The 9355-nt window shown below is 41.6% G+C and overlaps 1 protein-coding gene across 5 annotated transcripts in view; it reads left to right on the top strand.

The window, feature by feature from the left end:
• The window catches only part of anks1b (ankyrin repeat and sterile alpha motif domain containing 1B), a 275419-nt gene that overhangs the window by 134451 nt on the left and 131613 nt on the right, over positions 1-9355 (top strand). The window lies entirely within an intron of this gene.

The raw sequence follows: 9355 nt of genomic DNA on the forward strand, positions 1-9355 counted from the left end.
CCTTTTCTCTGGCTAAGATTTTAACTTCCTTGTCCTCAAATGTGTAGTTAGTGTCTTTAAGGTGGAGATGTGAGTGCAGTAACTTTTTTATTGTCCAATTGCCACCGAACTTGGTGTATTGACCCCAAGAAGACTATTGACTTTGGGGTCAAAAGTCAAAGGTCATAATTTGTAAAAAATATATATCAACTCGGACAACAAACATGCATCCTACAATCAGTTGACGATTAATTAGTCAAAGCTAATCAGGCAGGAAAGTGCAAATTACTGGAATTAAACCCTCGTGAGTAAATGATTGGACCTGTGCTATATGGCCCCCACACCTTAAAACACCATTGAGAAATGTGAAAATCGGATATTTCTTTTTAAATCTTGCACTCTCTTTTTCTTATGAGCCTTTTCTTTTTTTGAGACTTTGCCTCTCCAGATCTGCTCCATCACTGCTCCTCTTTCTGCTCCCGTCCAATTCAGCGAGGACCTCAGAGGGTCCATTGTCCTCTCTGATGTCCACCCCTCCCTTCTGTTTCTAATCAAATAGCTTCCATCAGGAAATGCCAGCAGATTTTTAGCCTCTATTTTTATCTGATGCCCTGTGAACTCTGCGTCCAGTTTGGGGTGAAACTGTCAGAGATTACAAAATGTCACAGGATTTAAAGCGGGATGATGGAATTTTCTCGGATTTGACCAGAGCAGCGACACTTTTTCCTATTTGTTATCAGCAAAACACGCATGTAGAAGTATTATATCAGCACTTTTTTTGTACAGTACAGTCTTTCATATCTGCCACACATGCAGTTTGCACGTTAAAAGACTTTATCTGGCGTCTGGCGACGTGCTAATTAGCATCCAGAGGAGGCCTCTGTTTGTCTGTTTGCTTCCTGTGGTTCAGACACAAGTCTCTCTGTGTCCTATCTCTACCCTGATAGACACACAGAGGGAGAGAGAGTGGAATAAATGGAGGCTAAGTGTGTTTTTGTTGAACTGACGCTTCTTTCTCGGAGTCAGGACGAAGAGGACTTTGCTAACAACAGGTAGCTAAACTGTTGCCACACCTCCAGTTTCATTTTGTCTCCACATTCAGGCCTTCTTGGTTTTTGATGTGTCTTGTGAATTTTCATGTGAGGGGTTTCTTTCCACTCTTTCCTGCCTTATATCCCCACAGATTGAATCCTCGGGGCGTGCTTGAGATTCTCGGGTCAATCCGGCCGATTTGGGGTTTCACTGTTGGTTCCTCGCTGAGGTCTCTTGGACTTTGACTGTGTTGCTCGCACTCGACTGTCACAGCTGTGTCTTTTCTGTGTTTGTGTGTGAGGAAGTCTCTGCTCCAACCTCATTTCACTCCCACTTCCTCCGCTTCCCGTGCTAGGAGCAAATTCATTTTTCTCTTCCCGCTCTTTCTCTCCGCGGCTGTCGCTCGGCTTTTCTGGATTTTGGGACAGCAGCTCCAAAGTAAGTGCTGAGTTGAATCCTGGCTTCCTTTTGCCAGTTTTTTTTTCTGTCTTGCCGTCTTGCTCTTTACCCCAGGTGAAAATTTCCGTTTCTTCCTTCTTCCTCTTTCTGCCTTAACCACTGCTGCCGGAAGCTGGAGAGCAGCGGGAATAATGAGAGTGTGCAGAAGTAAAATAAGAAATAAGAGGTAGTGTTGTCCACGGCGAATAGTTTATAAAAGGTGTTATGAGATTACATTGGTAGGTTATTAAAAGGCTTCTTAAACATTTTACTTGAGGTGTTTATAATTCTTGATTTTTATATCCCCATCTGAACACTTATTTTTGTGTTCTTCAGTGCAGCTTTTAAAGATATTCACTGTGGCATCTTAAAACACGGCTATCTCACTGCCACATTAATTGGGACGCCTCTGTGATTACTCGATGTACTCGACTGTTTCAGTTGGTTCTGATATTTTCTCAATCTCAGTCCTGTTGCTCTTCCTTCCTGTTGCTTCTGTTTGTCTTTGTGCTCATTTCCAGGAACTGTTTTGTCTTTGGCGCTGCTTTCACTTGTTGCACTTGTTATCGTGGTGATTTTGAAAGCTCGTCCTCCTTTCGTGCGTTGCCTTTTGGTCAAAGAACCTAAGAAGATGCAGTGTAGTATCTGGTGGAGAATGACATTCTTCCCAGTAATGGATCTGTTTTTGACCAAAGCTGCCAAATTGCTGAAATTAATATTGATAAAAATAATTTTATTTATAAAGTGCTTTCATTCAACACAATACATAGAGAAGGGAGCTCAGTGAGATAGGTTTTGTGTTGGCTTTAAGATAAGATAAACTTTATTGATCCCACAGTGGGGAAAATCACTTGTTGCTGTAGCAAGAGTAGTAAAGAAAAGAAAAATATTTACTTTAAAGAATGGTGACTAAGGTATATTGCAATGTTTGCCTGTGGGTGCATACATACTGATGTGAACAGATTATGTGAAAAATAGAATATAAGTGAGTATATATATATGCATAAGTATGTATAGATATGGGAAAATTATTCCACGGGATAAATTGCACAATTCTGCATGTAATAAAGTACAAAAGGTGGTGGAAGACGTAGTTAACAGTGCAAAATCAGCAGGTACTTACGGTGCCAAATACATTTTGAGGTATTATGCAGTCTGACTGCAGTTGGAATAAATGACCTGCGGAGGTGTTCAGTTTTGCACCGAGGGTGCAGCAATCTATTACTGAAGGAGCTGCTTAAGGCTCCCATGGTCTCAGGTAAGAGGTGAGAGGGGTTGTCCATAATTGATGTCAGTTTAGCTAGTATCCTCCTCTCACCCACCACCTCTATGTGATCCAGAGTACATTCCAGGACAGAGCCAGCCCGTCTGGCTAATCTATTGAGGCTCTTCCTGTCCCTCTCAGAACTTTCACAGCCCCAGTAGACCACAGCATAAAGTATGGCTGATGCCATTAAAGGTGTTTGTTAGCAGAAACACAATATAGGATTCTGTTAATTTGTGTATAATTAACTGCAATGGCAAATTGATGTGCTTAGAATGAGCCCCCCTTCCCCCCCAGTGGGAAAACAGCATGTTGCACATTAATCCAAAAGGGACATACTCTCTTCACCAAAAACTGAAGAAAAAGAAGAGGAATCAGTGGGTGCAGGTTAACAAGAGAGAGCAAGAGAGCATGAATCCCCATCGCCAAAGAAAATATGAAGGGAAACAAAATCGTGATTGGCAATGGTACAGGGTGATCCCCCCCAAAAAAGACAATTGGAACAATATTCTTTAACAACTTGTCTTGGTCAACCAAAGGAAGGGCATTTTGCCTGGAGTCCTGTCTCGCCAACAAATCATACCATTTGGAGCATTATTTTAAAAGAACATGACTTTTATGCAAAGCGACCAAGATAATTGAAACTTTGGGGAACGATCATACACAGACTGAAGTTTAAGTCCACCAATTTTGTAGGATTTATTACAATTTTTATGGGTTCTGTTATGTATTGTGCAGTCTGCAGCCTCACCGCTCAATGACACTAAATCTACATACTGTAGCTGTAAAGCAATAATTACATCCTGCATGTATGTATCTAATATTCTTTCTGTCAGAAAATATGTAAACCATAATAATTAGATTTTTCAGTCTTACAGTTGGTGCTTTGCACATTATTTTTAATGCCTCTTTGCAGGTGGCTGAAGTGCCCGTAACTCTGTTTTCATTAGCGTGCCGTCCACCTTCCTCCAGTTCTGTAAAAAATAAAATAAATAAAAATCCGCAGCTAACCGGGCTGTCACATCAAATCAGTATCAGCCAGGCTGAGCCGCCTGCAAAATTTAGGCATAAAAGACTGACTGGATCTCCATTAACTGGTAATGGCAGCCTAATTGAGTGTTGATGGAGATAGAAAACTGAGGGGAGCCGAAGAAAAGGGGTGTCAGTTTGAAGGCCCTTTAATCTAACATGTGGAATAAGTCTGAGTGTGTGAGTGAGAGAAATCATCAAGGGAGTGATTGCTGTGTCAGACAGATGAATAATCCATGTTGAGGGTGATAGTGCGTGCTTGATAGCCCTGTGCAGTGTGGGTAATGTAGTAGTGGATGGTGACAGAAAGATGAATGAACATTGGAGGTGAGGTACGAGTGAGGAGAGGAGAACAGAAGTTGGGGTTCAGTCTACAACCCCAATTCCAGTGAAGTTGGGATGTTGAGTAAAATGTAAATAAAAACAGAATACAATGATTTGCAAATCCTCTTCAACCTATATTCAACTGAATACACCACAAAGGCAAGATATTTAATGTTCAAACTGATAAAGTTTGTTTTTGTGCAAATATTTGCTCATTTTGAAATGGATGCCTGCAACACATTTTAAAAAAGTTGGGATGAGGCAACAAAAGACTGGGAAAGTTGATGAATGCTCAAAGAACACCTAATTGGAAACACGTGATTGTCATGATTGAGTATAAAAGGAGCATCCCCAAAAGGCTCAGCCATTTACAAGCAAAGATGGGGTGAGGATCACCACTGTGTGAACAACTGCTGGAAAAATAGTCCAACAGTTTAAAAACAATGTTTCTCAACATTCAATTACAAGGAATTTAGGGATTCCATCATCTACAGTCCATAATATAATCAGAAGATTCAGAGAATCTGGAAAACTTTCTACACATAAGCGGCAAGGCCGAAAACTCACATTGAATGCCCATGACCTTTGATCCCTCAGGCGGCACTGCATTAAAAACCAACACCATTGTGTAAAGGATCTTAACGCATGGACACTTCAGAAAACCATTGTCAGTTAACACAGTTTGTCGCTACATCTACAAGTGCAAGTTAAAACTCTACCAAAGTGAAAGCCATACGTCAACAACATCCAGAAATGCCGCCGCCTTCTCTGGGCCCGAGCTCATTTGAAATTGACAGACACAAAGTGGAAAAGTGTGCTGTGGTCTGATGAGTTCACATTTCATGTTGTTGAAAATCATGGACGTTGTGTCCACCGGACAAAAGAGGAAAAAGACCATCCAGATTGTTACCAGCGCAAAGTTCAAAAGCCAGCATCTGTGATGGTATGAGGGTGTGTTAGTGCCCATGGCATGGGCAACTTACACATCTGTGTTGGCACCATCAATTCTGAAAGGAACATCCAGATTTTGGAGCAACACATGCTGCCATCCAAGCAACATCTTTTTTTCAGGGACGTCCCTGCTTATTTCAGCAAGACAATGCCAAGCCACATTCTGCACGTGTTACAACAGCGTGGTTTCGTAGTAAAAGAGTGCGGGTACTAGACTGGCCTGCCTGCAGTCCGGACCTGTCGCCCATTGAAAATGTGTGGCGCATTATGAAGTGCAAAATACGACAATGGAAACCCCGGACTGCTGAATAGCTGAAGTTGTACATCAAGCAAGAATGGGAAAGAATTCCACCTACAAAGCTTCAACAATTAGTGTCCTCAGTTCCCAAACGCTTATTGAGTGTTGTTAGAAGGAAAGGTGATGTAACACAGTGGTAAACATACCACTGTCCCAGCTTTTTTGAAACGTGTTGCAGTCACCCACTTCAACATGAACAAATATTTACACAAAAACAATAAAGTTTATCAGTATGAACATTAAATATCTTGTCTTTGTGGTGTATTCAATTGAATATAGGTTGAAGAGGATTTGCAAATCATTGTATTCTGTTTTTATTTACATTTTTCACAACGTCCCAACTTCATTGGAATTGGGGTTGTAGTTGACAACATCCACAAGGCAGTGGCGGCCTTGGTGGCCATTAAACTGACGTTTTGGAAATGAAATAGGCTGACAAACAAGTTAATCTCAAGGTCCATGTGACTTGAAACACACCTACTTGTAAATTCCATCATGCATGAATTTGAAGATGAAGTCCCGTTTAGACCCTGAGGCCCATTGGTGTCGGGGCTTATACCAGGATTCTGTAGCACGAAGGGGATGAGAGCTTGTGACGCCCCCTAGATGTGATAACAGTCCAATACAGGTTGCTTCCACAGCAAAGGCCAGGGCCCATTTAATGCAGGTGATGAAGTGTCTTGTCTGTATATTGGTAGTCTAACTCCTTATCCCCTGGTGCTGCCTACGCCACATGCACATGAAGTTTTTCCTTGCAACAAGCCCAGATATATCCAGCAGGTGGTGCATTGGAGTTGACCAAAATTTAATCACTTTGTTCTCTTTATATGCACCTTTTATTTGGGGACTTATAAGATGATAGTATTTGTTGTTTTTGATTTATCGTGTTAACAAGCTGCAGGGAATGGAGGCATACGTCTGTCTGTCTATGCATTCACACGCTGACTCACTGCATTTTACAGGGTGCATGCCTCGGGTTTGCCCAAAGCTGAAGAATAAATGCAGGTGAAAATGTTTTGTCTCTCTGGCTGAACCCAAACTCCCCTTGTCACTTTTTCCCCTGCTTCCCACCGTTCTTGTTGTTCATTCTTTCCGTGTACACATCTGTGTTGGAGATAAGGGACCTTCTGGTCCTCACTTCTCTCCAAAACCTTTGGGGACTCAGACTCTTTTCAGCTGTGCTGCAACCAAGTGCAAAATAAAAATTCTCTGCAGATACCCAGAGAGACCTTGTTCAAAGAAAGTGTAAAAAAGGTTTCTTCAATATCACTTGAATGGAACTTCCAACTGCCAAAGTTCCATTAAAAATGCTGTCTGATCACAATCCTTCTTGTGTAATTGGTATGTGATTGAAAGTTTGGCCAGTTAACACTTGGAGAGAACAGCAGTGCACCTGAAAGCACAAGAATAGTAATAAAAATAAAGTGAAATAATGTTGTGTTTTTGCTGTCATCAGTCAAAGTTTGGACAAAGTGCTCTTGGCGGTATCCAATATTGCCATTTGCCCATCAACATCAACGCTCTGTGCTTTTCAAGTTCTTAATATTTAAGCTTCCTTTTATAATTTAAGATGTCATTGTAGAGAAGCTTGAATCTTCGACTGGACTGGGTTGCTTGACGTGAGGACATTTTGCTTCAAATCTCAGAAGCTTCCTCAGCTAAAATTCTTGCTGTGGTAGTCTGACTTCTGTCTTGACTCTTGTAGAGAAGAATAAACAGAAGCAAAGCTGGAGTTTTAAACCTAACCAGACCCCTCCTCCCGAGAGGCAGACTGCTATAGGCTAGTGACTAAACAATAGCTCTAATTAGCACCTATTGTGCTCTAGTCAGCACCCTCCTAATGACAGGGCAGCTGTCCCTCCTAATGATGGGATGGATGCCTCTCCTGCCGGTTTCCATGACGACTCTCATGACGTGAATGACTCATTACCATGAACAAATGACTGAAACTGCTTTGACCTGAGTACCCCATTGTAAACAGGGGACAAAGCGTGTCTCAGACCCCCTCCCCGGTTAAGGCTGGGTTTCAACTGTTTCACATAGAATGCCTCTTTGACCCCTCTCTCAAACCATTTCCAGTTCCAGTTTACTTTAAACCGGTTAACACCTTGAGACAGAAATTAGTTCACCCTAAGGACAGGATCCCTAGTTACAAACAGAGCAATGTAGTGTATTCTATCAGATGTCAGGAAAACTGTAACGAACACTACATAGGTGAGACTAAGCAACCTTTACACAAAAGGCTATACCAGCACCGCAGAGAGGGTGCCAGTGGACCTCACTCTGCAGTTCATCTCCACCTTAAAGACACTAACCACACGTTTGAGGACAAGGAAGTTAAAATCTTAGCCAGAGAGAAGAAATGGTTCGAGAAAGGGGTCAAGAAGACGTTCTATGTGAAATAGTTGAAACCCAGCCTTAACCGGGGAGGGGGTCTGAGACACGCTTTGTCCCCTGTTTACAATGGGGTACTCAGGTCAAAGCAGTTTCAGTCTTTTGTTCATGGTAATGAGTCATTCACGTCATCAGGAGAGTCGTCAAGGGAGCCGGCAGGAGAGGGGTCCATCCCATCATTAGGAGGGACAGCTGCCCTGTCATTAGGAGGGTGCTAACTAGAGCACAATAGGTGCTAATTAGAGCTATTGTTTAGTCACTAGCCTATAGCAGTCTGCCTCTCAGCAGGAGGGGTCTGGTTAGGTTTAAAACTCCAGCTTTTGTGGCTTCTGTTTATTCTTCTCTACAAGAGTCAAGACAGAAGTCAGACTACCAGAGCAAGAATTTTAGCTGAGGAAGCTTCTGCGATTTGAAGCGAAACGTCCTCGCGCCAAGCAACCCACTCCAGTCGAAGATTCAAGCTTCTCTACAATGGAAACCACCTGGACAACTGAGAGCCTACACAGAAACTTAAGATGCCATTGATGCTCAAGGTCATGCTCCTGCATTTGACCCACTTCCTTGTAGGTTTAAGGCTGCTGGGTAGGAAAAAAAAAATGCTTTTACGACAGTAAGAAAGGACAAGGTCCTAGTCCTGGTTTTGACACTTTATTAACTATATTGTCCAGATGAGATGTGATGGTCCTTAATCCTAAATCTCTACTGGTAACAGGATAATGCAGTCTGCAACATCACCACTAGATGACACTAAATCCTGCACACTGTAGCTTTGAATCCAAATTTTTCTGACGAATTTTGACTGGGTTGTATCACCTTCTTAACACATAAAACCATTTTGTTCCTGCGTTCTATCACCATGAGAAGAAAGACGTTTATTCAGCTGTGATTATTTGCAGTATATTCTGATAAGTTCAAGGAGATGTGCAGTACGTCAAGTGATTATTCTAAGAGTTGCTCAGATATAAAACTATTTTGTTTCCTTTGAATAGTAGTTAATATAAACAAAACCTTCATCTCACTTTTTTTTTTGTCCTTATCGTGATTTTATAGCACACAAATAGACTTTCTTGCTGCTCCTTAAAAAAAAAAAAAATAAGACTGGAAAAGCGCCAGCAAAACCTCGTTAATCACACGGTAACGGAGATCAAAAGCCACAAGTCCGCCGGGGAGATGTAAAGAGAGTCTACAATAAATTCTCTGTCAATGGACGGAAAACTGAAGAATTGTAGCTCTTTCTAATAGTCTCATTGTTTGTTTTGAACACTGCCCTAAATTTTCACAATAATCCAGTTGCACAAACACAGTGCAATTTGAATGATACCGCTGAGCTAAAGCAAACGATTATCGATCTGATGAGTGCTGTTGTTTGGTTTCTAATGAAGCACAAACTGAGCTGAGGGATTCCAGACACAGACTCTGCTTGAAACTTCACAGCAAATCAGTGCTTTTCTTTGACTACTGTTTTATTTTTTTCTTGTGTTTTCTCCGTCCGACACAATATAGCGTCATTTTGAGTTCAATGTTTCTGCAACTAGTAATTAGCTCAGTGATAATAGGCCTGAATTATGGTGGCCTTGAGATGCTACAACACTCCCAAATTAAGACTAACACTAGAAAATACAATTTAAAAAGACACATGCATGAAT

This window comes from Thalassophryne amazonica, chromosome 22, assembly GCF_902500255.1.
Source record: "Thalassophryne amazonica chromosome 22, fThaAma1.1, whole genome shotgun sequence".
Classification (NCBI taxonomy): Eukaryota; Metazoa; Chordata; class Actinopteri; order Batrachoidiformes; family Batrachoididae; genus Thalassophryne; species Thalassophryne amazonica.